Genomic DNA, 27,997 nt, shown 5'->3' on the forward strand with positions numbered 1-27,997 from the left:
TGGGAATTTGTCTGAAATATACGCCTCCCCACCAGAGGCACAACCAGGAGAAATATCTTTATTTCTCCTAGTTATGTCCTCTTTCTTAGTGTGCTGCATTCTGCAGTACACATAGAAAGGTGAAAATGCCTCTAAGGATTGTTTTTGTGCAGGAAGGTGACCCTTACTGCTCAAAACCAATCCTGCCTGCAATGCAGGCACCCTTGCAACATGATGCATGGGTGCCTGCATTCACGCTAGGCAGTCAAAAGTGCACCAGCACTAGGAAAGAACAGAAATATGCTGTATAATGGTAAATATGCCACATTCCTGCTCTTTGCCTTTCATGCAGCACAGAACAGCAAGGTGGCTTGCTGCATTGCGTTGGGTGAATTTTTTATAAATGTGTGTCTTGGTCTCTATTGGTCTAGAATGACCCTCCCAGCAAACCACCTTTCTGCCTAACATATTGTCAATGGTTAAAATGACAATAAAATAAACATATTTTAAAATCAATCATATTCTTGGTTAAAAATAGAAAAAATACCGTATTAAGCCACTGGCCAATGCACTAGCAACACTGGGAAAATATGCTAAATACAACAAATAACAAAGCTCACTTGTCAATGGTTCTCCAACTTCCATGGTCTGAGTCCATGTCAGAACACTGACTTTGAAGTAACCATGCAACTTCACTGATATATCCCACACATTAAGTACTTTTACATTTTGCCTTCAGCCTTGTAATGTAAAGCCAGAAGGACCCTTCAGCATACTGGTATTGTAAACAATAATCCAGTAGGCAACACTCCTAAACCCACTTACATACCATGAAGATGTCTAATTCACACTGCTTCAACTAAGGCCCCGGCACTTCAATCCTATATCAACCTGCACTCTTTTGCGCTATCCAGTTCTACACCTGATCGTGACGAGTGTTCATGAGCTTTTCCTTACCCATGATACACACCTACTACGTACACCACATCCCAAAATTCTCCAGCCATCTCTTCTCATGTTCTCTTTTGCACTACCTTTCAGCTATCAGTGTCATTAGCTCTTCACCTAACCACCCATGCCACTCGTCGCTATTGCTAGGCCAAAACAGATCCTCTCTGGTTCCACCTTCCTGGTCCTCTCATCACAGTACCACCATGCCAAAACCAGTCAGAGAAACTTTGTACAATTGGTTCACCGTCTGACAGCTCATCCACAGAGTTTCTACACCTATACCAACCAATCTCAATATCCCAAAAATGGAAGAAAAGGTTAAAAAATGCCACCAAGAGGTTTGTCCCAAAGATTTCATTTGCCACATTTTCAATCACTAACACCAACCATTGAATCGTCATGAAAATCACATCGATTTTGGGTTCTGCACAGCAGAAAGAGCTTGCCGCAATAAAAATCCCGATCTCCCACGAGAACTTTAGACTGGAAGCATTCCTGGTGAGTGATTCCATCGAAATGTTCACATCTACATCTACACTTACGATCAGTAATGATCAAAGCCAACGATAAAAACATGCCAACAATCAAAGGACCTTACTACAAACTTAAAGCGGCCAGCCAAAGATGCTTGGGGGTGGTATCACTAGATACAGTTGATACACATTTGGGATGCTCTCCTCCTAAGCCTCAACTAGTCGCCTCTTAACCAGGCAATGAGTGCCTATGCAAACCCTGGTAGATATGCAGGTTTGACTCCATGTAATTCCCAGACAAAAGCTCATGTGCTCCCCGCTGAATACCAAACAGAATGAGCCACAATAGCAAACACTTAATTACCATGGAATATCCCCTCTCTTTTGGATGAACATTCTATTATGCAGCTGTTAGAACGTAGCCTAACTCCCAGACACCTTCGGAAACTCAGATCTACAGTGGAATCCATCTCCCACCTAAAGGTGGATCTTATCACCTTCCAACTGGTAATAAACATGCTATAGAAACTTAGGAATTTCAATCTGAAACCAAATGCCTTGTGGAGGAGCTCACAGAAACATGGTTAGCAGATAATGCGGTCACCGTTCTGAGGGATCTAAAACCAACCATTTCTGAGTAAAGTATGTATGATACATTTTATTTTGAAGTCCCCAAAACAAAAATAAAAACATTATACATATATTTTGCTTTTTTGTTGTAAAGGTAAAGTAGTAACATAACATAAAATAAATGTTGGAGGGTGTTAAAGGTTTAAGGTTAATACAATTAGACTTTGGGTTAGTGTCATTTATATTAATAGGATCAGTAAAAGGATAGGAATGAAGCCAAGAGTTTGACCTGAATTAGGGTTAAGGTTGGTCAGGTTGAGAGTGGTTAAGAAAGCATGTTCTTCGCATTTCATTATTAAAGTTCCTGACTGTAATCCATCCCATACTTTCATTTTTGAGGATACTTAAGAGTAGGTTCTTGATACTTATATTTCTTCCTAAAATGTTATTTATTGCAACATATATCCACTGCTTTAGGCATTTAAGAGGTGCATATTGTGTAGTTCACTGTCTGTTCATTCCAACTTAATGTTGTTTAAACCATCTTTTTCAGGTTGGCTTAGGAGTTCCTGGTATAACCTATGAGCTTGGCTATTCCTATTGGATGACTGCAGCAGGTACCATCTGTGCCTCTACATCAGGAATGATTCTTATTGGATTGAAATGCACCCAAAACAAAATGGACCGCAGGAGAAAATGCCTTGCATCTCAAAAGGTGGTAGTTCAACAAAATGCAGGCTTGATATACCTGTGAACTAGCTGTATAGCTGTCACCCAAAGACGGGAGTGGATGAAGTAAAGCTGATTCATCTCTACAAAAGGTGTAATATAAATTGATGCAACATTCTCCAAATTCTCTATTAGGATTTAAATCTATTTTATTGATTTTGTAGACACACGACACACGATACACAACAGCCCACCTTCATCCAACGGCCGGCGGTGTTCCTATATTATATAATTGGTATGCATTGTGTAACAATAGAGGAATAGGAAAGAGGTAATAGAAAGAGTCAAGGCTCGATGGAGAAGAGGTGTGGGGGAGGGCGTGTCTGGTGCCGAAGTCTCCGATAGATACCAATACTCTAGCGCTCTGCAGCTTGCGTTGTGGATGTTAAACGCAGAATCCGTAGGCACTGGGGGCAAGATAGTTCACAAAATGAATCAGACAGGTACTGTATGCAGGGGTGCCACATCTTGTCAAAGCGGGGTAGTGGTTGTGTAGCAACTGCAGTTAGTTTCTCTATCCCCAGTATGTCCCACATTTTGTGAAGCCAATCTGTGTGTGTGGCACTATTTCTCTATTCCATCTGGCAAGGAGAATCTGTTTTGCTGCCACAACTCCAGGGTAAACGCTCTTCCTCTGTGCGATCGCACGGGGTAGGTGAGCGGATTGGGGGGACCCAAAATTATATAACTCATGAATTTGGGTATATCAGTTAGAAACATGGCACAAATTCTGTATTAAAACATGATTAAATTGTGTCTGTAATGGAGATCCTTAAGATGTTTGAGAGAAGAAAGAGAAAATAACAGAGTGTACCGTATCTACTTGCCTTGGCAGTCTCTTCTCATTGTTCTGAGAAATTCATATATTTTAAGGAACCAGGAAACACTGAAATATTAACTGAAAGATTGATCTAATATTACATTTTACACAACAGAAAACATTCTTCGCTATCAACTAAGCTAATAAGGATACAATCCTATTTTAAAGATACAGAATAGTGAAAAACAGAATCTAATGATTCTAATGTGTTTTCATGTAGCTCTATAGGGTGTTGATCTGCTGTTTCCAAATGTTGTAAATAGAAGTAGTTACTATTACATAGGTTTAGAGTACTTAATATACTGAGTTGTAAAATATAAAATCCTTAGTCGGCCTTGCTGGGATTAAAACGGTTGACCTATAGATCATAGTAAACTTCCCGGGAGAGCATTTAACTCACTGTGCCATCTTGCCAGGATTCCACCTGTATCAAAGCTTTCCCTTAATCTTAAAAATATTTTACTATACATTTTCTTTCAAGAATGCAAACTCATCTCTATGCATATTTATATGTACATTGTACAATAATTTTATCATCTGCACTGAGAGTTTGTTTTACAAAATCACTGTATTCCTTTGTAAACTATTGTATAACAGCTGTGATTATGCTGGAAACTAAAGTCTGCAAACTAATGCCGATCCTTTAGTTTGTTTCAACACATGAATAAAAATGTAGAGAAAATGAAGTGCATTTTTTAAAACTATTCATGTTTAAATATTTTACTTTAAAAAAGGAGGGTACGGATTTCTTTGCGAATCATGCATTTATGAACACTGTCTGTGTGAAATGTAAATAGACCACGAACTTGCACTTGCGCCAGGTTATTCTCTTTATATTGGGAAACAGCCTTTACCATGCATGACTTTTACCACATATCTTTTACCGTGTGGTTTCCTGGTAAGTATCTATACATATTTTTAAAATAATGTTTTATGTTACTAAAAGGTTCAGGTGTGGGTAGAGGTAACAGTATGTAAGATACATTTAGGGTGTAGCTGTGGGTATTGAGGTAAATGGTGGTAATTTTAGGGTTAGTGGGGGTAGAGATAAACAGAGGTAAGGGTGATTTTAGGGTTAGGGGTGGGTAGAGGTAAAAGGAGTCTAAGGTTCATTTTAGGGTTTATGGGAGGTTAGAGGTAAACGGAGGTAAGCGTCATTTTAGGGTTTGGGATGGATATAGGTAAGGTTATGTTTATATTTTTAGGGTTGGGGTGGCTAGTGGTATAGGGTTTAGGAGAGGTCTCACCGAGAAGTTTTATGCCGCACTCTAGGAGTTGATTATACAGTGATGTTTTTTCGGTGGCCATCCACTGCCACACAGCACACCATTGCCAACACGTTTCGACTAAACAAGTCTTGATCACGGCTTGTTTATTCTAAACACGTTGGTGATGGTGTGCCTTGGTGAGAAACAAATTGCGGGCATGGTTCAGCCCTGAACGCCGGCACAAACTGTGTTAAGTGCACTGTAATGGGAGCGGATTTGGTGGAAAATAAATAAATCAAATATATTCATTGCACACTTTTTCATGTTCTACATGCAGGCTGCATTACAGTCTGCGTGGAGAACATGCCAAGACCCCCATTCATAGGCTAAGCGCCGGACCACTGCACTCAGGCCAATCACAACGTTGCATTGCAGCGTTGTGCTTGGCTTTGGGGAGCCTGGGAGCCTCCTGCTTCCTGTTTCCACAGAAGAAGCCAGGAAGAAGACTGAAAAGATGGAGGAGAGGCGGCAGCAGGCCGGCGGGTAAGTGATTTCTTTTTGTTTTTTTTAACCCTCTTCCCCACTGCTGCTTCCTGGGAGCAGCTGCCACTGATATATGAATATATATAGCCACTGGAAAAAACCAAAGGGCAAAGTAACTTTATATTTAGGTGAAATGTTGAGTAACAATGTAACATTTTCAACTCTAAAAACCACAGAAATTCATTAGTTATAGTTATCTCAAATAACTATAACTTGTGCCAATGGTCACAATGACTTGTGCCCCTGCCATGCACAGTTTTCTTATCAATTATTTAATTGCATCAATGATGTCATAGAAGATGTCATGAATGATGTAATATGCGTGGTAATTAGCACTGAATGGAAAGTGCGTGAGTTAGAGTTACTTGTGAAGACTATAACTGGTGAATTTCTATGGTTTTTAGAGTATAAAATATTATGCTATTACCGATCACTGAACTTAACTATAATGTTACTTTAACCATAATGTTTAACTTTAACCTTAATTTTTGTATTTTTAGTGAATTTCTAGAGTTTTATTAAGGTAATATTGTATTACAAACGTAAAGCCGAACTACCGCCGTCCAGCCAACCCCATGCTGTGAGGTTGGCCGCAGAGCCTGGCTTGTAGCTGGACCGTGCAACCAACCCCCCACAGACAGCAAGCTTTGCATTGCGGGGGGATGCCCATAGGGTGTGGCCTGCGGCCGGGCCCTGTGGCCAAACCAACACCCCCCCCAGCAGGCTGCCAACCCCACGCCACGGCATAAAGTTGGCCTTTCATTGCATCAATAATGCCATAGAAGATGTCTTGAGTATTGTAATATGTGGGGTAAATAGCAGTGCATGGCAAGTGTGCAAGTTATAGTTACTTCAGAAGACTATTACTTGTGAATTTCTGTATTTTTTAGAGTGTAAAATGTTATGTTGTTACTAAGCACTTCACCTAACTATAAGGTTACTTTGACCTTTGTTTTTTTTCAGTGAATTTCTAGAGTTTCAATAAGGTAAAGAAATATGTTATTACCGTATGTTAAGCCAACTCACCACCACGCAGCTACCCCCCGTCTATCATTTGTTTGCTGTAACACTTTTCACCCTAAGTGGGATGGGTATGCCCAGACGTGGGTCCCTTGCTCACTGTGCCACTGGATTCAAGCTAGCCTGGCTGAAGAAGGGTGACATACCCTGAAACCGGTCCCAGGATGCTTGTTTCCGGTCCCGGGAGGACCTGGCCTGGCAGTTCAGTCTGGACTGTTCCCATGGGGCACAGGGTCAAGACTGATTTGCATATTGTAGTGAATGAGCCACTTTTGTGGTCTGACACCCTATGATGACCCTCAACCACCACCATTTTAACTGATTTTAGTGTGTTATGTTACCCTAGCCTTAATGTAGGATGGGTTTGCATATGCCTGCTTCTCTTCTGTCCTGTAATCTTGCTGTCTTTTAGTAGAATAGTCTTGCCAAGAATAGAAGATATGGGATGTTGAGGTGCAGTGTTGTGGTTGGTGGTGCACACATGTGCTCAATGTTGTATACTGAGGGATAAAGTCTATAGTGTTATTTGGGTTATGTGAATTATGTGTTGAACTATTGCCTTTGACATGGCTTCATGTCATTCTGATTTCTGACTTTACCTTGCTTTATGGCAGTGCTGACTATTGCCTTTGACATGGTTTCTTGTCATTCTTGCTTTCCTGATTCCATCTTGCTTTGGGCCTTTATGTGCATGGCTTAACTAACTCCATTTTCATGACTGAAGATATTTTCTGTGCCTGCACGAAGCTGCAGAGGTGGGGAGGGCATGTTTTGCTCTTCTCCTGTTTTTCGCTCTTTACTGACTAGAGAGAACTGGTTCTTATCAGAGGAATGTACATGGTCTGTCTCGGAGCCATAGCAAAGGCCTGATCAACCGATGCAGTGGCCTTGGAGTAGGCTGGTACGGGCTCTCATGAGAACGAGGGTGCGAGGCTTGCTAGAAGCTTCGTTGTGTTTGAATTTGTATTTAAAAGGGGAGCCTACACTGGCCTGCTGGAAGTTCACGCCGTGGAGCAGACGTGTTGTCACGGAAGAGTGGGGGCTGGTGTCACCTCTGAGCTTTCACCCGGTTCAAGCAATGGACTCCCCTTGAGCGAAGTGGGGTGAAATGATGAAGCAGTAGGTGAGGTGTCTCTGCTACTAACTGTCTCTTGATTCTTTACTGATTCTCTCCTTTCCTTCTTATTTTCTGATTCTTATATACATACATATATATATTTCTACATATATGTTTGCCTTGATTGTGTTTCAATCATACTATTGATATGTTAGAGTCTGCTATGATAGGTGCCTTTTGCTTACCGTGTGGTGCTATTTACTAATAAATATATCCCAGATATACCAATTCGTCTTTTCCTTGTAGCAGGAGGTGTGGACTCTTCTTGGCCAAGTATTCTGTTGTAGAAGGATGGGTGAATTCCCTTCTAGCAGGTAATTGTGTTATAGGAAGTTGTTCTACTCCTGGCAAGTGATGTGCAAAGTATATCTCACTCTAGAGAAGTGTTGTGTGTGTTACCTTGGCCTAGAGGAGACTCATGTGGTATCGTTCTCTTGCCTTGCCTTTGGGGGAGTGTTGAGAGTTTGCCCACCTTAGGAAGTGCTGCGTATATGTTATATTCCATACGTTTGGAACTGATATTCTCTCCCTGGGAAAGTGCCTTGGTCCAGAGGAGATCTGAGACTTTTCATTACACATATGGCTGGGTTCAAACTTGGGTGGCGTAGTGGGTATAAGGACGATGGATTTAACCCAGATCTTTTGACTGGGGGAGAATGTTTGCTTTGTCAGCATTCCGTCCATCATTTGTTTGCTGTAACACTTTTCGCCCTAAGTGGGATGGGTATGCCAAGACGTGGGTCCCTTGCTCACTGTGCCACTGGATTCAAGCTAGCCTGGCTGTAGAAAGGGTGACATACCCTCAAACTGGTCCCAGGATGCTTGTTTCTGGTCCACAGAGGACCTGGCCTGGCAGTTCGGTCTGGACTGTTCCCATGAGGCACAGGGTCAAGACTGATTTGCATATGGCTGGGTCCAAACTGGGGTGGCGTAGTGGGCAAAAGAACGATGGATTTAACCCAGATCTTTTGACTGGGGTAGAATGTTTGCATTGTCAGCATTCCGTCCATCATTTTTTTGCTGTAACACCCCCGCCCCCAGGCAGCCAACCATATGCTGTAAGGTGCGGCCAACCCACCGTGGACAGGTGGCCCTGCATAGCGGGTGTTTGCCCAAAGGGCCTTGCCTGTGGCTAACCCCCGCAGACAGCCAACCCCAAGCTACACACTACCCTGTAGCCAACCCCTCCCTGCAGAAAGCTTGGGGGTGCAGTCCCCCTCCCCAAGCCTTACCCTGCACCATGGACCCCATCCCCAGGGCCTAATTCCATAACAAATGGGAGAGAGGCCATTGGGGCCCACCTCCCCGAACCTCATTAGACCCTATTAGACCCTGGAGACCCAATCCCCGAAGCCTAGATTAATTACCACGTTGGAGGTCAATGGGGGAGCCACCAGCTGTCTCCCTGCATGGTTCAGGAGCTGGCATTGCTCCAGCCTGAAAGGAGCTGCTACTTTTTGTATGCTCCCTCTGGGCGGGAGCAATATGTGTTTTGTTTCCCTGACTTTAAAAGTGCTGGCAATGAAACAGAACACAAGTCTTCTCCCAGCCAGCGGGAGCATTTTTAAAGCTCCCGCCGGTTGTCTTTTGTTTTTGTTCCCATTTGGTGAGAGATTTAAAAATGCTCCCACCAGACAGGAGGAAAAGTAGGTTTCCTTGCCCTCTGTAGTGTTCATCAGACACAGTCACTGAGCTGGACCCGGGGAATGTGGTCCCAGTGGCCTTTAAAGGATCAGGGAGGAAGCCAATCAGGCCCCCTTCTTTTTAATAAATATCCACGCCTTGGGGAATGTGGTCACAGGGGCCTTTTGAAGGCTCAGTGAGGGGGGCTAATAAACCCCCTCCCATTTCATTTACATTTCGGCCCGGGGGACGTAGGGGGACGTAATTAGTCACAGAGATTGAGGCTGCACACCCCCTCCCTTCATTAATTACTTGGCCCTGGGCCGGGCCTTTTTTTTAGGCTTGGGAGGGGCAGCAAGGCCCCCTTCCCTTTTTTAAACAGATCTGTCCCAGGGATGGGATTACCGGGACCAAATTAGACTCTGGGAGGAGGGCTGTGCACCCCCCTCCCTTGCTTTTTCACCTTGGCCTCTGGGGGATGGGGTCTTGGGGACCTCTCAGAGGCTCGGGTGGGGTGCCATGCAGCCCCTTTCTCCAAAAAATAACATGCGTTGCTCCACGGGCTCTGGCCCACCCCTTGGGGTTTTAATAAAACAGGCGAGGAGGAACACTTGTATTTTTTTATTTAACCCCGGATTTGCAGTATTCGTACTGTGCCCCCAGTGTCTTTTTTTACTTTTTTTTTTAGCACTCTTTCTGGACCAAGATCTAGCTTTCTGCCAAATTTGGTGTAAATCCTTTCAGCAGTTTGAGCTATGTCTAAAGTGCCTATGGAAAAATGGATGGGGAAAACGTGATTTGCCCCCTCCCCCGTTTCTCATTCCCTGCTTGACTGTTCACCCCGAAAGATTCCATTCGCAAACTAGTCAAAAAGTAGCACTTTTTTGGAGAATGTCTTGGAGATTTGTCAAATGTCGCCAAAGTTATAAGCAACATTAAAAATGCACTACTATGGAAATAAGATCCTAACTAGAACTACCCAGTGGCGACCGCGACACGCGACACGCGACACACACACACACACACACACACACCCATACAGTCCTGCACACATGCTGTCTTCAACACATACAAACAGTGAGTCACTCATTCATGCACCTATGCACTACGTAATACCCCCCACCGAACCATGCAGACACTCAGACTGATACTCAAACAACCAACTAATAACCTATATAGACACCCATGTAGCTACTCACCAACCCATGCAGCCACTTATACACAAAGTGAGAGACTGATACAGATATTTACATATTTAAACATTACTCACTAAGCCATGTATTCACTATGATACACTTAATCAGTCAGTTACACAATCAATTTTTCAAAAACAAATCATCCATTTAGACACTTATATACCCATTTATTCTTCCATCGACCTTGAGATATACATATATAAAACATATTTAATTTTCAGAAAAACAGACATTCACTGGATGATGTCATCAGTGATGTCATCAGTGATGTCATTTGAGATGTCATCAGTGATGTCATGAGTGATGTCACTGACCAAGTCATGAGTGATGTAATATGTGACGTCATCAGCAGTGCATTGCGGGCGCGCGAGTTATAGTTAGCTGAACTAACTATAACGGGGGAATTTCAATGGTTTTGTACAAGTGAAAAGTCCAGCTAACTATAACACCCCTGAAACCTATGGTTTTTTCAGTGAATTTCTGAGGTTTTTTAAATGCTAATTCCTAACTATAACGTGCCTGAAACCTATGGTTTTTTCTGTGAATTTATATATATACATATTATTATATTATATTATTATATTATGTTACTTATACAGCTACTCCCGCAATCTCACACTCTCACATATAGATAGTTATATACTCTTACACACATATACACTGCGTTTCACATATGTAGTTACTGACACAAGTACAACTGAGATATACATTCAATCACTAACACACCCATACATACACTCACCCAACCATACAGTCCATCACAATTGCACTCTTAAAACCATGCTCCCATAGAATCACACACTCACACATCTATGTACAGAGTCACACACACCCTACCCACACAAACACTCAGGCACCCATACAGATACTCAGACAACCAATCAATAACCCATATAGACACTCATATAGCTATTCACAAAACCATGCAGCCACTTATACACCAACACACAGACACATACAGACATTCACACAGTTTAGTCACTAGTCTGCAGTAAGATACATTTAATGACTCACTTATAGAGTCAGTTACGCACCTAGAAAATCATCCATTCACACACTTGTACACCCACTCATTCTTCAACAGGCCTTTCCCTATATATATTAAAAACATATTAAAACTTTACAGAAACACAGACTCACTGGATGACGTCATCAGTGATGTCATCAGTGATGTCATTTGAGATGTCATCAGTGATGTCACTAACCATGTCATGAGTGATGTAATATGTGACGTCATCAGCAGTGCATTGCAGGGGCGCGAGTTATAGTTAGCTGAACTAACTATAACAGGGGAATTTCTAGGGTTTTGTATGAGGGAAATGTCCAGCTAACTATAACGCCCCTGAAACCTATGGTTTTTTCAGTGAATATATATATATATCCACAACAATCCCTGCAAAAAACGGAATCACGTACTCTCGAGTAGGCCTGGGCGGCAAATTCCGTTCCGCTCGCGGAATTTGCGTAATTTGCGTAATTTCGCGTTCCGCGGAGAACGCGAAATTGCTCAAAAGTCTGCTTTCCGCGATTTCGCGAAATTTTTGCTTGTTCGCGTTCTCAAAATGCATGTTCGCGAGATATTTCTCCTCGAGCACGCAAACAGCAATTGCGAACAGGAAAAAAACATCGCGAACAAGCAATTCCGCGTGTTCGCGGAATTTCTGCGTGTTCGCGGAGATTTTTTACCGTTTCGCGGAGATTTGCGTAACGCAATTACGCAAATTCCGCCCACCCCTACTCTCGAGACATGACTGATTCATAAAGTTCAGGAATATTTAATTCGCTTCTCCACAGCACGTTCCTGCTTTAAACAGCCTTGATTACATCATATGCGTTGCGGAGAAGCAGATTAAATATTCCTGAACTTTACGAACCAGTTGTGTCTTGAGGGTATGTGATTTCGTTTTTTGCAGGGATGGTTCATGGTTGTAGATATTGCGTGCCAGCTGAGAGCTCTGCCGGCATACGTACCACCTCTCTTGGGCCTTTGGGCTGGATTAGAGCGTTTGTAAGAAATATATATAATTTTGCATCATGCCTATTTATGTATGTATTCATTAAAGTATATATCTCCTGAGCTACGCTGTATTGCTAGTAAGGTTGTTTCCATCTATCAGCTCCATGTAATAGTCTGTTATTTATTTTGTTTGCACTGACCTTTGACCATTCCTTAGTTGTGATTGGTCGCACTGAGTATATGTGTATTGAGTCATCACCAGCGCATCAGGTGATCAAGATCGCTGTGGCGATCGAAACACGTCTGGGGCAGACACTCGTCTTTTTCATCGTGGTGATAACATGAATAAAGAACAAGAACTTTGAACCTGTGCTTTTGATTCTTTGGAGAACCTTGCTGGTCCGTACCTGCTGTGCTTCCCCCTCGACGCAGAAGGTGGGACAGGACTTTGGTTTTGATGTATTGATATATATATATATATATATATATATATATATATATATATATATATATATATATATATATATATATATATATAATATTACCTACTGGCGGTCGCCAGTAGGTAGTTATAGTTAGGACCACGTTTCCATAGGAAATCCGCAACATTCTATTTTGAATAACTTTTGCGCCGGTCGACGAATCCTCGCAAATTTTTCAAAATAGGTGGGGCGCTACGCTCCGCTCCTACCCTGAAAGTCTCGGGGGGATTCGTCAAGCGGGGGCTGAGAAAAAAAGGGGAGTCCCAAAACGCGTTTTTCCCATGCATTTTTCCATAGGACCTTTAGACACAGCTACAGCCCGAACGGCTGAACAGAATTACTTGAAATTTGGCAGAGAGGTAGTCCTCAGGTCAAGGAAGTGCCTTTTGTGGGTTTGGTGTAAATCTGTTCAGTAGATTCTGAGAAAATAGCCTTTAAATCAATATATATATCTGAGCCAGCTTACGGTGCGCTTACGGTGCGCTTACCGTACGCGTACGGTGACGTGCGCGAGCGCGATTCTGATTGGCCCTTAGATCTTAGTAAACATTCGAATCGGCCGAAACCAGGAAGCGGCGGCCGCCATTTTCTCTCTCGCACTCTGAGTGGGGCAGCATAAATGAAGCCCAAAAATGTGCAAAGGGGCAGTATATTGAGATAATAATCACCCAGCAATGATATACGGGCCCCCAAGCAACCCACAAGGCCAAAAAAAATATTTATTTTTTTTCGAAAAATCGCCGATTACGCTTACCGTACGCGTACGGTAAAATTTTTTAAAAAAAAAAAAAAGTATCCACACTCTCCCCACCCCATGTGCAAATGGTGCCAGAAGGGCACCATTTGTGCATGGCTTATCAATTAAATGAAAACAATAAACAAAACATTTCACAACGATGCGCATAATATGTCCCCCATGTGCGCACGGTGCGCGAAGCGCATCGTGCGTACATGGCCCATCTCGCATAATGTGGGCACGCGGTGCGCGCAGCGCACCGCGTGACCACCTTGCGTGCATGGCACTAACTGCGTAAAGTGGGCGCGCGGTGCACGAAGCGCGCGGTGCGCGAAGCGCACCGCGTGCTCACTGTGCGCGCACGGTGCGCAAAGCGCACCGTGCGCGCACGGAACGAACTGCGTTAACTGGGTGCGCACGCCACGAATGGCGTAAAGTAAGTTAGCATTTAAAAAACCGTACAAATTCACTGAAAAAACAATAGGTTTCACACACGTTATAGTTAGGAATTAGCATTTAAAAAACCTTGCAAATTCACTGAAAAAAACATAGGTTTCACACATGTTATAGTTAGCTGTAGATTTTACTGATAAAAAACCAATGAAATTCCCCCTTTATAGTTACTGTAGGCAACTATAACTCACGCAACCGTAATCCTCTGCTGATGACATAAGTGTCTTTATGAAAAAAAAATATTTGTAATATATGTATAGCTAAAATTTAATGGAAGAAGACATGGGCAAATAAGTGTCTAAATACAGTATTAGCATCAGCAGAGGATTACGGTCGCGTGAGTTATAGTTGCCTACAGTAACTATAACGGGGGAATTTCATTGTTTTTTTATCAGTAAAATCTACAGCTAACTATAACATGTGTGAAACCTATGGTTTTTTCAGTGAATATATATATATATATATATACATATATATATAAAAAGAAACTATTTATTTTATTTTTTAATTGTATTGGGGTGAAACATTTTTTTCAATATTTTTGTAGTTACCTTATAATGATAGGAGCACTATATTTTTGCACACAATATTTTTAACACAATTTTTATGTTACACGATATTGTTGTGTCAGTGAGCCATAATTTTAAAAGACTTACATTGTTAATTGTGCATACGAGCACCAGGTAATTATGATTAATGAACATGTGTTAATAGTATATGTAAACATGACTGATAAGCTTATTTGGTCAGGTACAAACTGCTTATTTCTAAATTGCTTCTATCACTTTTTAAGAACGCCTGGATCGGTTCATTGTCCAAGATAAGTATGGTTAAATAAATTACTCTAGTTGAGAACTGTAAACCTTCAATGATTTGCAGTATCTAGAAGCTCTAAGTTTATCTCTCATCCTAGTCAGGTCCTGTCATTGCCACTTTTTTGCTTTCTTTAATCTGAAGTACCTTGGTCTATTCCACGGGAGTCTTCACTTTTCTACATCTGGTAAAATAATTATATGCAGCTGCTAGGAGATACTGTAAGATCATTTGCATGTTGTCCAGCACTTAATTTGAGCCTGTGGTTTCCGTTGCTGAGCACCAGCACCTTAAAAGTCAACACCTGCACTTATGACAGTCTGACACATGTTGGCACTGTATGACTAATTTAGAGATAAGCAACTACAGTTGTTTATTAATTCAACATTCATTAATAACGATTAATACCTGACAACCAAGCCATTTCCAAAGCTTTTGGGCCTGCAACAGTCTGAATTGTCATACTTGTAGGAGTGTGATGGTTAGTAGTTGTGTTGGTGCTGTCATTGGTAGCGTTGGCAGGGGCAATGGGAGGTGAAAACTGCAGCAGCTACCGACGAGGGCCCTGGGACCTATTTTATTACAAATTAGGCACTGACGTGGTCATTCTCCTTTGTCAATATTAGCCATTGTAGCAAACATTTTGATCTTAGCATTAGTATACCAGCCATAGATGAGTTTAATCAAATAATGCGAGCAAGATGGAGGTGCTGATTCAAAGCCAGATTGTGGACCGTTTTGGTACTTCAAAAGGGGGAAATCTCCACTCCGATTACCATTGTCAAAAACTTTGGATTCCATTTTGACAAGTTTCAACTTAAGGGGCGTCAAGTAAGTGTTCTGCTTTGTGCCTCTTTTCATTAAAAGAGGCTATATACAAAGGATCTTGCATCTTATTTCTCAGCTGCTGCCCACTCCAGTGATGGAAGCAGCATTTGTTTCTAGATTTGCTTATAATAATAATCTAATAAATCTTTTATTATCCATTAATAAAAATCATTACAATCAAAAAGATATATAAAAAACATTAGATGCGTAAAGGGAAAAGTCCATCACTAAAGTGACATTTCGTTTTATAGTTTATAATTCATATTATATTTCCTTCTTTATTAAAATAACACTTCTTTTATACTAGTAAAAATCTTCCATAAAACTGTCTTTACTACATTACTTTATAATTTCCTACGTTTAAAGTGCCATCATACATTTTGTTCAGACAGTGCCATTTTTACATAAATCATCTTTCTATAATTTTACATAGAAAAAAAAGGAATTAAAATAAGATTTGCTTACAAAAATTCCTGCTATCTCGTCCACAGGTTGCAACCATACAAAACATGAGGGTAAGGCTGGTGTCTAAGCTCCGTAACTTTGAGCATGTCTCTGAAACCTGTCATGCTTTATATTTGCTCCCCATTCAGCAAGCAATTACTTTAAATGTCTTTGCCTGGCTTATCAAGCTTGCAATGAGCAAGAGTCTATGTGCATCCTGGCAAGATCTATACCTGCAACTAATGAGTTGTATTGGTCAGTCTTATGTTTGCTATTTTCTGTTCCCCTTCGGTGTTGGACTGGCTTTTGGCCAGATGGGCCAGCTTAGAAGAGCCAGGGTGGGCAACTTTATTGGTCCTGTAGGCCATGACAGAGTCAAAAAACAGTACAAGCACTAGCCCATCTGGTGATGCCAGACTACCTGAAAGGTCAGTCCAAGACGTTCTACTATTTGAAATGACTAATTCTTCCTAGGTTTAGTGGCTTTGGAATTCCTTAAGCCTCAGTAGTCAGGTGGAGAGTCATCATCATCATTTAATCTTTATTCAGGTTTAGAAATATCCATAAAAGAGCATGACATAAAAAACCAATAACACATTACATGTTCTAATCAATATAGACATTATTAAAAACAATAACATTTTCGCGGCTGCTATAAATAAGCAAATGGCATCACTGAACCATCTTAGGCTTGAAAGTTAGGTAGGACCACTTAAGAAGAATGGGGCTCAACAGCATAAAAAATAAAAAAATAAAAAATGTTAACAAGTTAAAACGGGGTAATATACGCTGACCCAGGTCAGTCTAAACAGCTTGAGACTCCCTAATATCAGTGGACCCGCCATTCAGCAATATTAAGCGGGTGCCAAAAAACTGCTACCGGGACTAACTAAAAATTTAAAAAAACATTCATCATACACTTAGCTGATAAGAACTATAAACCTAGACTATATAGTCGCATCATACACTTATGTGCCCCATAAGACCAGGGTGACTAGTCCTCACTTCTAGTATTCCTTAGTTTTACAGCCGATCTTAGGAAATTTACAGTGCTGAACAGCGTAAATGGGTCAGAGGAGAGTTTCAAAAATAAGAGTGCCACCTTTGCCTGGTTAATTTTGGAACGTCTTAAAATAGTTTTTAAAAACAATGACCTAGGGTGCACATAAAAGGGACAAAGTAAAACAAAATGGAGAGTGTCTTGCGGAGATCTCTGATCGCAGCCGCAGGGTCCCTTTGTGTCAATGTCTGCTGCGAACCCAGCCGGAACTGATAAAATATGATGCAGAAGATTCAGTCTAAATCTAGTCATTAAAAATCTATTGTGTCTGTTATATGTATTAGAAAGATAAAATTCCATTCCCGGCGATGATTTTGTTAGCAGGTGAGCTCTTACTGAAACTTTCAACAGTTCTCTGTCCTCCCTTTCACAAGCTAAGCGCGTAAAAATTCAGACTTTATAACGCCCTTGTCTTTGGAGGTGAGTGTAGAAGGCTCCTCAAAATAATTGGCATAACCCAACCGACTCAGGGTGTCCTTTACATGTTTAAGGTGTTTAAGGTGGAAAGTCCTATTACACTTTGAGTTTACAATAAAAATAATAATACTAATTCTGCATTTGTAAAGCACAAACTCATCACCATTTAGAGTATCCAGGCATTGGGGGACCGTCGAGGAGATTAAGTGAGATATTGCCCCGAGATTGCGGAGTCAGCTGCTCTGGCTGCTGTGCCACACTTCTCTAGCAAACTTTATTATTCAACTACACACGAAAACAATAACAATTTCATAGAATTATAATAATATTGAGAGTTGCTGCATATTAAATAGCTTATATCGAAAAGAAAAAATCCTTTTAGGATTTTAAAAGGAAGAAGGGAAATGAAAAGGAAAAAAGAGGGAAGAACAAGTTAAAGAACGGACAATCAATTCGAAAGGAAAGAACATCCTCACAAACTGAGCATCAAATGTAAGTAACCTAGATACAGCATAAACAGTAATCCAAAATCAACATATCTGTACAATATCTAAGAGCAAGGAAAAAGACAGAGAGTTAAATATTCATGGTGGATGAACATTTTCAGATAGAGTGCAAATAGTAGTAGAAAGATTATTCACATTGGGGGATATTCTCAAGAACGTGTGATATTCATCGCAAAATTAGCTTAACGCAACTATTCACTTCGCAGTCTATTGCGGGAAATTAACACTGTGGTAACGTGGTATTCACAAGCCAGTGGCACCATGCGATAGGCTCACAATAACGCGTCAAATGTCCACTCTAAAATCAACGCTACTCCGCAAAAATGCGAAATCCCAACGCAAAAAAAGTTGCGATTTCCCAAATCGCGATAAAAAAAACTGCGACAACCAGCCACAGGCCTGCAATTCCCACGCTTCATGTGGGAAAATGCACTATAAAAGCAACAACAAAAAAAACAAATCCAACTGCGTAACACCATGGATGCGCCCGGACTGAGTGAAGAGGACAACCCGAACCCCACAAGCCCCACAGAGGACCAGCCAGGATGCAGTTGGAGTATCGAGGAGGTCAATAGAGGAGGTCAAAAGGCGCTGGCATGAAGTGCACAGCCAAACCAAGGAGAAACTCGCTGCCAACAGGAAGTCAGCAAAGGCGACTGGAGGTGGGAGTCCTGCTCTACAGGAGGAGCTGGATGAGCTGGAGGAAATGGTGGCCACTGCCATCAGTGTGGAAACGGTGGCAGGAATTGGGGTTCTTGACACAGCTCGATATGACCTGACCCAACAGCAACAGGGTGAGTAACGACCAGGGACTGGGGGGATGGGGGGAGATGGCCACAATGGCACACATGCACAATAATGAGCAGCACACTGCACACCCACAACGAGTGTGGAACATGTCCCTGATACGCTTGGGACACTGCAGCACACATAGAAACAACAAGTAGGCCTCCGTCCACAATGTGCACAAATGGGCCCCCCTCCATATCACCAATGCCACAACCCACCCATGCACATGTGCTGAATCCCAAAAAGCAGCGGGTCTGTGAGCCACATGGACAATGCAAGTGACACTGCATGTCAGATAGCATGGCTGCTGTCACAATACATGACATGGTGCACGCGACGACTTTGAGATGGCCCACTGTGGACCACATCCGTAAAGTGGGAGGTCACACTCTGACACATCCAAGTGCACTGACAACCCATGACGTCAAAAACACATCTGCAGACAAACAATGCACAAGAGTACCAAAACAATACCAGAGCACAAATGACCCAAGACCCAAACATTCCATTATCCGAAAAGCACACTAGTCAAAGGCACACCGACTCAAAGGGATAAGGGGCAGCAAAATCAGAGCTGCAGGGGAGATTCACCAACAATGCAGCACACACACAGCAAGCACAGTACACCAGCATTGACGACAATGTCATACAAAGTGCAACCCTTAAACCACAGGACCGAGGACACAACTGGTGCCGCCCGTGCGTAGTAACTGGCCAATCACATCTGGCATTGCATGACACTGTGAGATGATGATGCACGAGTACACCCTCACATCCGTCATGTAGTCGAAATGTCCACTGTCTCCCATCAAATAGCCAGCTGCACCAAAACAGCCAAAATGTACACTGTCATGCAGTCTGAATGTAAACATCTCCAATGCGTGAACATACATGGAACACCCTGTTAACCTGCATTTCCCCGTTACATTGCAAAGGGACAATCAAAAACTCCTGGAGAGCAGACCACACATCTCTACAGCGATGATGAAGAAGACACCCTGCACATTTGCCCAGACACTCTCCAACAGCTCGTGGACAGTATCTGCACACCACCCTCAGGAGCAGGGCAGCCCAGCTGCATCGCGGTGACACCACACCCTGCACAGACCACACATCAGGAAGGACACACCATCACGGCTGGCACAAAGGACCCTCACGACCAACACATGGAATTCCAACGCCGTGTGTTAGGGTGCCAGGAGAAGATGGCTGATCAGCTGCGGGTGGGGTTCGACCTCATGGCAGCCAAACTCAATGCCATATGTGGGAGTCTGAGTCCCATCAGGGACAACTTACAGTCCCTAACGGACACCAACTGTCCGCACCATGCTCACCAACAATCCTTGGCTGACCTCGCTGGGGCCATTACTTGGATACAAGAACTGTCTAGACAGACAGGCTCCAGCGATGACAGCACAGAGTTGGCACAGATGCGGAGGACAATGGAGACCATGGAGCCAATGCATCCTGGAAGTAGGGCTGCCACGGCTGCACACCAGCGAGATGTAGCTGGGATCTTCCATGCCTCGCAGATTCTCATCTTGCCATTGCTGCCACAGAGCCTGTCAAAGATAACTGCTGCTGGAACTTCGACACACACATCTCCGCCCCTTGATATGTCATTCACACACAGTTATGCAGCCCTACCACCTCCGCTCCCTGATGTGTCAGTGGCACACGATGATGCAGCCATAACACCCCCACACACTCCTGACACACCGGACACAGAAGACGTCTCAGAGGAGTAAGATGCGGAGGGTAATGACTGTGTGAGGAAGGAGGCAGTAGCATCCATAGCCGCCACATGGCCTGTCCCTGCCTGGTGCAGCCCTATGCATCATGCCCTGGAACAACACTTCCCACTGTCCACCAGAACACTCTGCGACATTCACCTGGACCCCGACATGGACTGCAATATCTGCTCGTGTACCAATGACACAGCAATCCAGCTGAGGACTGAACTCTTTCGCCCCAAATTAACTTTGCATACCCCCAAGAACTCTGGTTGGCCCACCACTGGGCAACCACGTAATGTGTGCATGAACTGGCCATGTACCCCTTCAGCTCCAACACTCCCCAGAATGTGAATAAAACATTCCAAATCACACAGATGTGTCCTGTCTATGTTCACTCACGTGTACAAGAATGGATGAATGTAGGGACATTGATTGCACAAAAAAGACACACCCTGGTAAATGTCATCAATGCGCATGTCTGACCCACATGGACCTTTAGATGAATGTGAAGGTGTGAACTAGCTGTAGCCTCATTGCACACAAACAACAATCTCGCATCCCCCAGCGTAGCCCCACGTCCATGTATTATATGGGGCTGTGTGTTTAAATGTCAGAATCCGTATCCCGCCTGCAGTAGTGTCCCCCATCGCATGTGGCTACAGAACATCTCTTCACATGACTTACTCATAGACATCAGTGTGGACACAGTCTGTTTTCATGGATCATATTGATCCACATGGCATGAAGTTGGACACCATACTCACATTGCTGAAGACACGTAAGAGCACAGGTCTACCAGCACCTAACCCAAACACAATGTCTGGCTCACAGTGGTGGAGCTGCCAATAGGGATTCACCATCTATGTCCCAGGGGCAGTCTGTCCTTCCCTGTGTACGAACAATGCTCATTGAGGCACAGGATTTGTCATACAAATCAACACTCATCACAGTTGTACACTGTTGCACCTGCATAGACTTTATTAGCATGTGCGTGTCAGTACGGGCGAGTAATGGGCCACAACAGGCCGACAAATGCTTAAGACATTTACAGGCAGAATGGGAACATGTGATGGTGCAAGATCTGGGGAGGCAAAAATGAACACATATCCTTACATTTGGCAACGGTCTCAGCCCACCTTGCCTTGCTGGTCGAGTCATGTGATGTAAGGCGTCTGCTCATAGACCCGTGTCAGGGTACATGATTCCCAGCCCATGGGTTCTGCATGGAGCTGTACCACTGGACTGCGCCGACTGTGTGCTATGCTGACAGTGAGCAGGTGACAGGGACCAACAAGGTCACATGTCGTGCTACATTGCCATGTGTGTAGTCTCCCTCCAGCAGTATGTCAGATTTAGGAACGTTGCCAAACGACACTGTGCATCTCCCGCCGTGAGACTGCCTCACCTTGCACAGGTGTGTGACAACACGCGTAGGTGCACGTACATGCATTCACAGTCCGAGCGAATGCAGACATGTCCACTGTTTTTCTGGCTTATGAAACCATTCCTCCTTGATGCAACTCGGTGTTGTGACCTGTGCTCTGGGTGTCATTCAGTTGTGGATGCAGGAAGGTAGTTACTCGTCCATGTATGCGAGCGCTGCTTCATAGGCAATCAGTTCCAGAAGTATGTCATTCTTGAATTCAAGGAACACGAGGAAGAGCCAATCCATTAACTGGCCCGGACAGATGTGCTCTGATCACGCAATTTCACCGATCCAGAGCACAGCCCAATAGGGGAGCACCTCGATGTGGTCACTGCACACAATGACTTGTGCAATCTCCCATCCACTACTACCAGCACATACGCCACAGATCAGGACATCCCATGCACGGGTATCCTGGTTGCACTCCTGTTCGTGGGCCAACAGAGGGTGCACACATAAGTCATAATCCAGTTTGACTACCGTTGTTTTGGCTAGGCAGACCTCCATGGGCCACTCGAATGTTCATGATTGACAGTGAAACCAGGGCTGGATGCATGTGACGTACATAAGCCAGAAACTCAGACGGGAACTGATTCGCAAAACTGCCATTGGCAGAGCTCCCAACAGATGCAGCATTCGTGCAGGTACATTTCCACGTGACAGTGGTTGTGCAGGTGACTGGAATTTCCTGCCATTGCGTTTGTTGGTCTCGTACCACCTGCACTCCTCAGACCGGCGGCAGTTCTGTGGATGATATGCCACAGCTCAGAGAAATGTGTGTTCAACGTTTGGACGTATGGGTTGTTTTTTGGCAATGTGTTAGGGGCATGCCATGCAGGTGTACCTCGAGCAGGGACAAGTGTGTGTGGGGTGTGGACACATTGCTCTTTCATTAGCGCAGTACGTGGTGTGGGAGTCGTAGGAGTCTGGTATGGTATCTCACTCAGGGGGTGCCGGGTGCAATGGAGACCAAGTTCAGAGGTTCGGGTGTCCTTCCGCCTTGTGTATTGAGACAAAGGAGCTATCATGCATAATTTTAGTCCGACTAATGCTTGCATTTCCGAAATGTGATGTGTCCTTTACACTGAAATCGTTGCCAGGCCTTAGATTTAGGGTGCACCAATTGCGAAACACACGCAACAGTTGGCATGTATGAGCCAAGGGCCCGATTGTCCTTGTGCTCCTTGTTCAGTCTCCCTCTCTCTATCTCTCTCTCTCTGTCCTTTGATGAGTGCCTGACACACCTTCTTATCTTGGACATTGCCTTACAGGCTGTCACTTACGAATTGTCCAGGGATGACCCACCATGACTCTTCCAAATCATTTTTTGAAGAAAAATTTGATTGTGATATTTTGTTTGGCCTTTCATTGGTGAATGATTCATTCTGCTTACTCACATGACTGTTAGTTGTTGTAATTCTGCACCATCAGGCAGATGATTTTGTTCCTGTTTCGTGCTGTTGATGTGCAGTCTCTTGGTCCGGGGCGGTGAGGGGTGCCCGGGGTGGGGTGGTCTGGGGATGGGTGGCAGTGGGTGTTGTGGCCCTGTTGGGGCTCCGAGCTGCATGATCGTTGGCTCCATGGCATCTGTTGTTCTTCAGGCGTGGCTCTGGGCTGTGCTCCCTTGGCTGCTGCCGGTTGTCGTCCGACTTTACACCAGGTCAGAGCAGGTGTTAATTTCCTGCTTCTAACGCGCCTTATCGCATGTTTTGTGTTCTTATCGCAGATCTGGCTGGTCGTTGGGAATGTTGAGGTGTGGTGTTGTTGCGGCTTTCTGCTTGGGAATGCCTACTCTGCATCTCATTAGTGATAGTTGTCAGGGTCATCCGTGGCGATGTTTTTTGAGGATGCTATCGCTGGAAAACTGGTGATATCGGCTGTTAGCACCAGCTTGTGAATGGTGCGATAAATTGATCGCGACTTTGGCTTTGATAAGATGCCGATAACTCGGCGATAACTCCTTGAGAATATGCCCCATTGTTTTTAAGGAGGGTAGTCAATGGCGACCACAAAACATGTCTGTTATGTAAAGAAGAACAGAAAGATATGTAACTTCTGGGCTAGTGTGCCCTTCAAGACCACTCACCTGTTCTCGCCCCACGGGGGCCCAATGACCAGCAGCGGCAGCAGGAGGCAGGACCGGGGTGCCTGATTCACAACGGTGGGGTGGGACACGGTCCCCCAGCAGACCCTGTGTCCACTCGGCGTGGGAAATGACGTCACCCTCCCGGTGCCGCATTTAAATCATGCCGGCACTCCCACAGCACGGGACGCAACTTCTGGGCTGGTGCGCCCTTCAAGACCACTCACCTGTACTCACCCCACGGGGGCCCAACGACCAGCAGCAGGAGGGAGGACTGGGGTGCCTGATTCACAACGCTGGGGTGGGACTCGGTCCCCCAGCAGGCTCTGTGTCCACTCGGCACAGGAGGTGACGTCACCCTCCCGGCACCACATTTAAATCCTGCCGGCAGCACGGGACGCAACTTCTGGGCTGGTGCGCCCTTCAAGACCACTCACCTGTTCTCGTCCCACGGGGGCCCAACTACCAGCAGCGGCAGCAGGAGGCAGGACCGGGGTGCCTGATTCACAGCGCTGGGGTGGGACTCGGTCCCCCAGCAGGCCCTGTGTCCACTCGGCGCGGGAGGTGACGTCACCCTCCCAGTGCCGCATTATAATCCTGCCGGCACTCCCGAAGTGTGGGACATGTGCAGGCGTGCCCAGGCAGCGCCCGTGCAAAGCCCGGGCCAAGGGCGGGCCTGTCTGTGCCCGTCAGAGGCCGGGCTGGGCCACTACTCTTGGTTCTCATTTTTCTGGAGACCCCCGCAGCGCTTTGGATCCAGTTCCAAGCTGATTCATCTTGCAAGGTCAGTTCTCTGATCTTGGAACCTTTTCTTCGATTGTTAGCCTAATCTGGCTATAATCATGGGTAGGCGGATCAGTGTGGGGAAATCAGTCATAGCACTGACCTCTTCAGTCCAACCAACCTCCATAGACAGAATGTTACAGAGAGCAATTTGTTAGTTGCTACAGAGATTGAACTAACTGAAAGACGCTTTCCTTAACTCCTGACCTTTCCCTATCCACTAGCCAGCATGATGTACCAGGTTCCCCCATACCCATCCTTCAGGATCTTCTAACCTCTTCCCCCATGACTCGTGCGGTGTCTAATGCGGACGTTCTTCGAGAGGGTGCTCACCCGAAAATCAAGAAAACCAAAAATGTGGCTTTATTGGGTCAAAAGCGCAAAAAATGACTTATGGTCCACGCAATGCCGGATGACTCCAGGGAGGCTGGCTTGGAAACACCAGCACACCCAGACTTGTAACAGCCAGCCTGGGTTATGGATGTGATGGTGGACCTACAGGTACAAGTGAGGACCATTGTGAAGGATGAGCTAAAAAACTTGTGGGAAAGGGTGGACAAGCTTACAAACTTAGTTGAGCTATGGGTGGATAAGACTGATGCAGCCCTGATGATAAAGGAACTGCCCCACCCTGTAAATACAAATCTGGCCCCCCAGGTATAAAACTTGAACCCCTAGCGATGAACTGTATACCAATCTCAAATCTAACAAGCCATTCTAATCAGGAAGGTGGGGGAAATGGTTTAAGAATGCTGAAGGGTTAGGAAAAGGATCTAGTTCAAATCATCAGGTACCCAATCAGGAGGCAGAGGCAGGAAGAAAGAATGTCCAGACCTTAGATAGACCCCAAGCAAGCAATCCTTGTAGCGAGAGGCCAGGGAATAAAAATGTTCCCCATGAGGACAGACAAGTCTCAGGGTTAACTCTCCCTTTTATTAACCTTCCCACGGAGTCAATCCCCTATGTAGTTATTCTAGCAGGGGTCCCGGAGCTGAAAAAGGGGGTAGAGAGTCTTATTCTGACTTAAAAAATAAATGTTCACAATGGCTAGCCACCCATAAACATCTCTCCTATAGAGATATAAATGATATCATCATGGTCTGTAGAGTGGGTTGGATAGGCTGGGGACCCAAAGACATTCCAGGTGACTGCGTTGTGATAAACTTAAAAAACTTAGCGCTTGTGGAATTCCTTTTGGATCGTTTACACCAGAGGGACAGGGGAGGCATTAGTTCTCTACCGCTAGGTTACTTTTACCCCCCTGCCCTTATTCCACCGGCATGAAGCAGACATGGTCATTGGAGGAGAGATTGGCGGAGGGAAAATCATCTCTCTCCATTAGGACAGGGCCACCGATTCCCCCTATTTTTTAACATCCCGGAAGCAAATAGATTCAACTCTTTAGAATCAGTAGATTGACTCATGAGTGAGGAGCCCCCATTAGAATTATCCAATCAAGACAGTGAGCCGGGGACCAGGGCACACAGGAAAAGATCTCCAAAGCAGAACCTGGGCTGATACCGGAAAGTGAGGAAGGAAAGTCTAGGTCAACCAGGAGCACACACGAGATAGCTAGCATTAACATTAACACACTAACCTTTGATCCCTCACAACAAGATACACAGACCTCAATTACAGCTCAAAGGGATATAGTATATACCTCATGTACTCCAATAGGCGCGCACGATCCAGTTAATGGACCCAGTGTAGCACAGTGAATGGAGGACTGCCATCTCCCTCAGGGTAGTCAGGAGAACGAAGTTACAATCCCCCCGTGCTCAACATACCAAAAAGGCCGTGCTAGTTTACGAATCCGCTCTTGGAACGTAGCTGGACTACCCTCTAAATTGGATAGTCCGGATTGGGGTTGCTTTATAGAGCAGCATGAATTCTGCATGTTCCAAGAAACATGGGCCAAAAACAAAATACAAAGATTGGGCTACGCATCATTTAGTATTCCAGCTACTTATGAGGGGAACGGCAGACCTTCTGGAGGCCTGTGTACCTGGGTTGCAGTACACTTGGGTTGTGAGGCAAAACAGCTACAGAGTTTTTCTAGCGATTTCCTTTCTGTACTCCTTACCTCCCATTCGGGGTCAAAAATTGTATTAATTAACAAATATTCCCACCCTGTACCAAGAGGGAAAGATTCCTCTACACTTGACCAATTAACAACTTGTCTTACAACTATCCCCGCAAACTGTGGAGTAATTATTGGCGGTTACTTTAATTGCCAATTTGAACCCCTGAATGGCCTGATCTCCGGCACTCTCTGTGAAGAGGATTGCTATTGGTCCATCCCAGAGCCTAACATCCCCCCTATAAGGACATGGACTTCTTTAGCATTACAGATAAGCACTTTCACATTAAACTTTTCACTGAGAGCTTGCAATGGTCGTACATTATCCGACTCGCCCGGGATTCATACCTTCAATAGACAGGGACATACTTACATTATTGATTACATCATGGTAGACGTGAAATCATGGTATAAAGTGTTAGGGCCCGATTCACAGAGCTAACTTAAGACAAAATCCTAAACTTACTACCATTTTGGTATTCACAGAAGGCACTTACTCATTTCGGTATTCACAGAAGTTAGGAGTCCTAACTTTAGGACTCCTAAATGCATTCTGTGAATACCGAAGGTCTTAAAGTTAGGATTTTTCTCAGTTTAGGAGTAGTAAAGTTAGGTCTCCTAACTTTACTACTACTAAACTGAGAAAAATCCTAATTTTAAGGCTTTCGGTATTCACAGAAGGCATTTAGGAGTCCTAAAGTTAGGAGTCCTAACTTTACTACTACTAAATTGAGAAAAACCCTAATTTTAAGACTTTCGGTATTCACAGAAGGCATTTAGGAGTCCTAAAGTTAGGAGTCCTAACTATACTACTACTAAAGTGAGAAAAATCCTAATTTTAAGGCTTTCGGTATTCACAGAAGGCATTTAGGAGTCCTAAAGTTAGGAGTCCTAACTTTACTACTACTAAATTGAGAAAAGTCCTAATTGTAAGACTTTCGGTATTCACAGAAGGCATTTTGGAGTCCTAAAGTTAGGAGTCCTAACTATACTACTACTAAACTGAGAAAAATCCTAATTTTAAGACTTTCGGTATTCACAGAAGGCATTTAGGAGTCCTAAAGTTAGGACTCCTAACTTCTGTGAATACCGAAATGCGTAAGTGCCTTCTGTGAATACCAAAATGAGTAAGTGCCTTCTGTGAATACCAAAATGGTAGTAAGTTTAGTATTTTG

The sequence above is a fragment of the Triturus cristatus genome, chromosome 6, assembly GCF_964204655.1.
Source record: "Triturus cristatus chromosome 6, aTriCri1.1, whole genome shotgun sequence".
Lineage (NCBI taxonomy): Eukaryota > Metazoa > Chordata > Amphibia > Caudata > Salamandridae > Triturus > Triturus cristatus.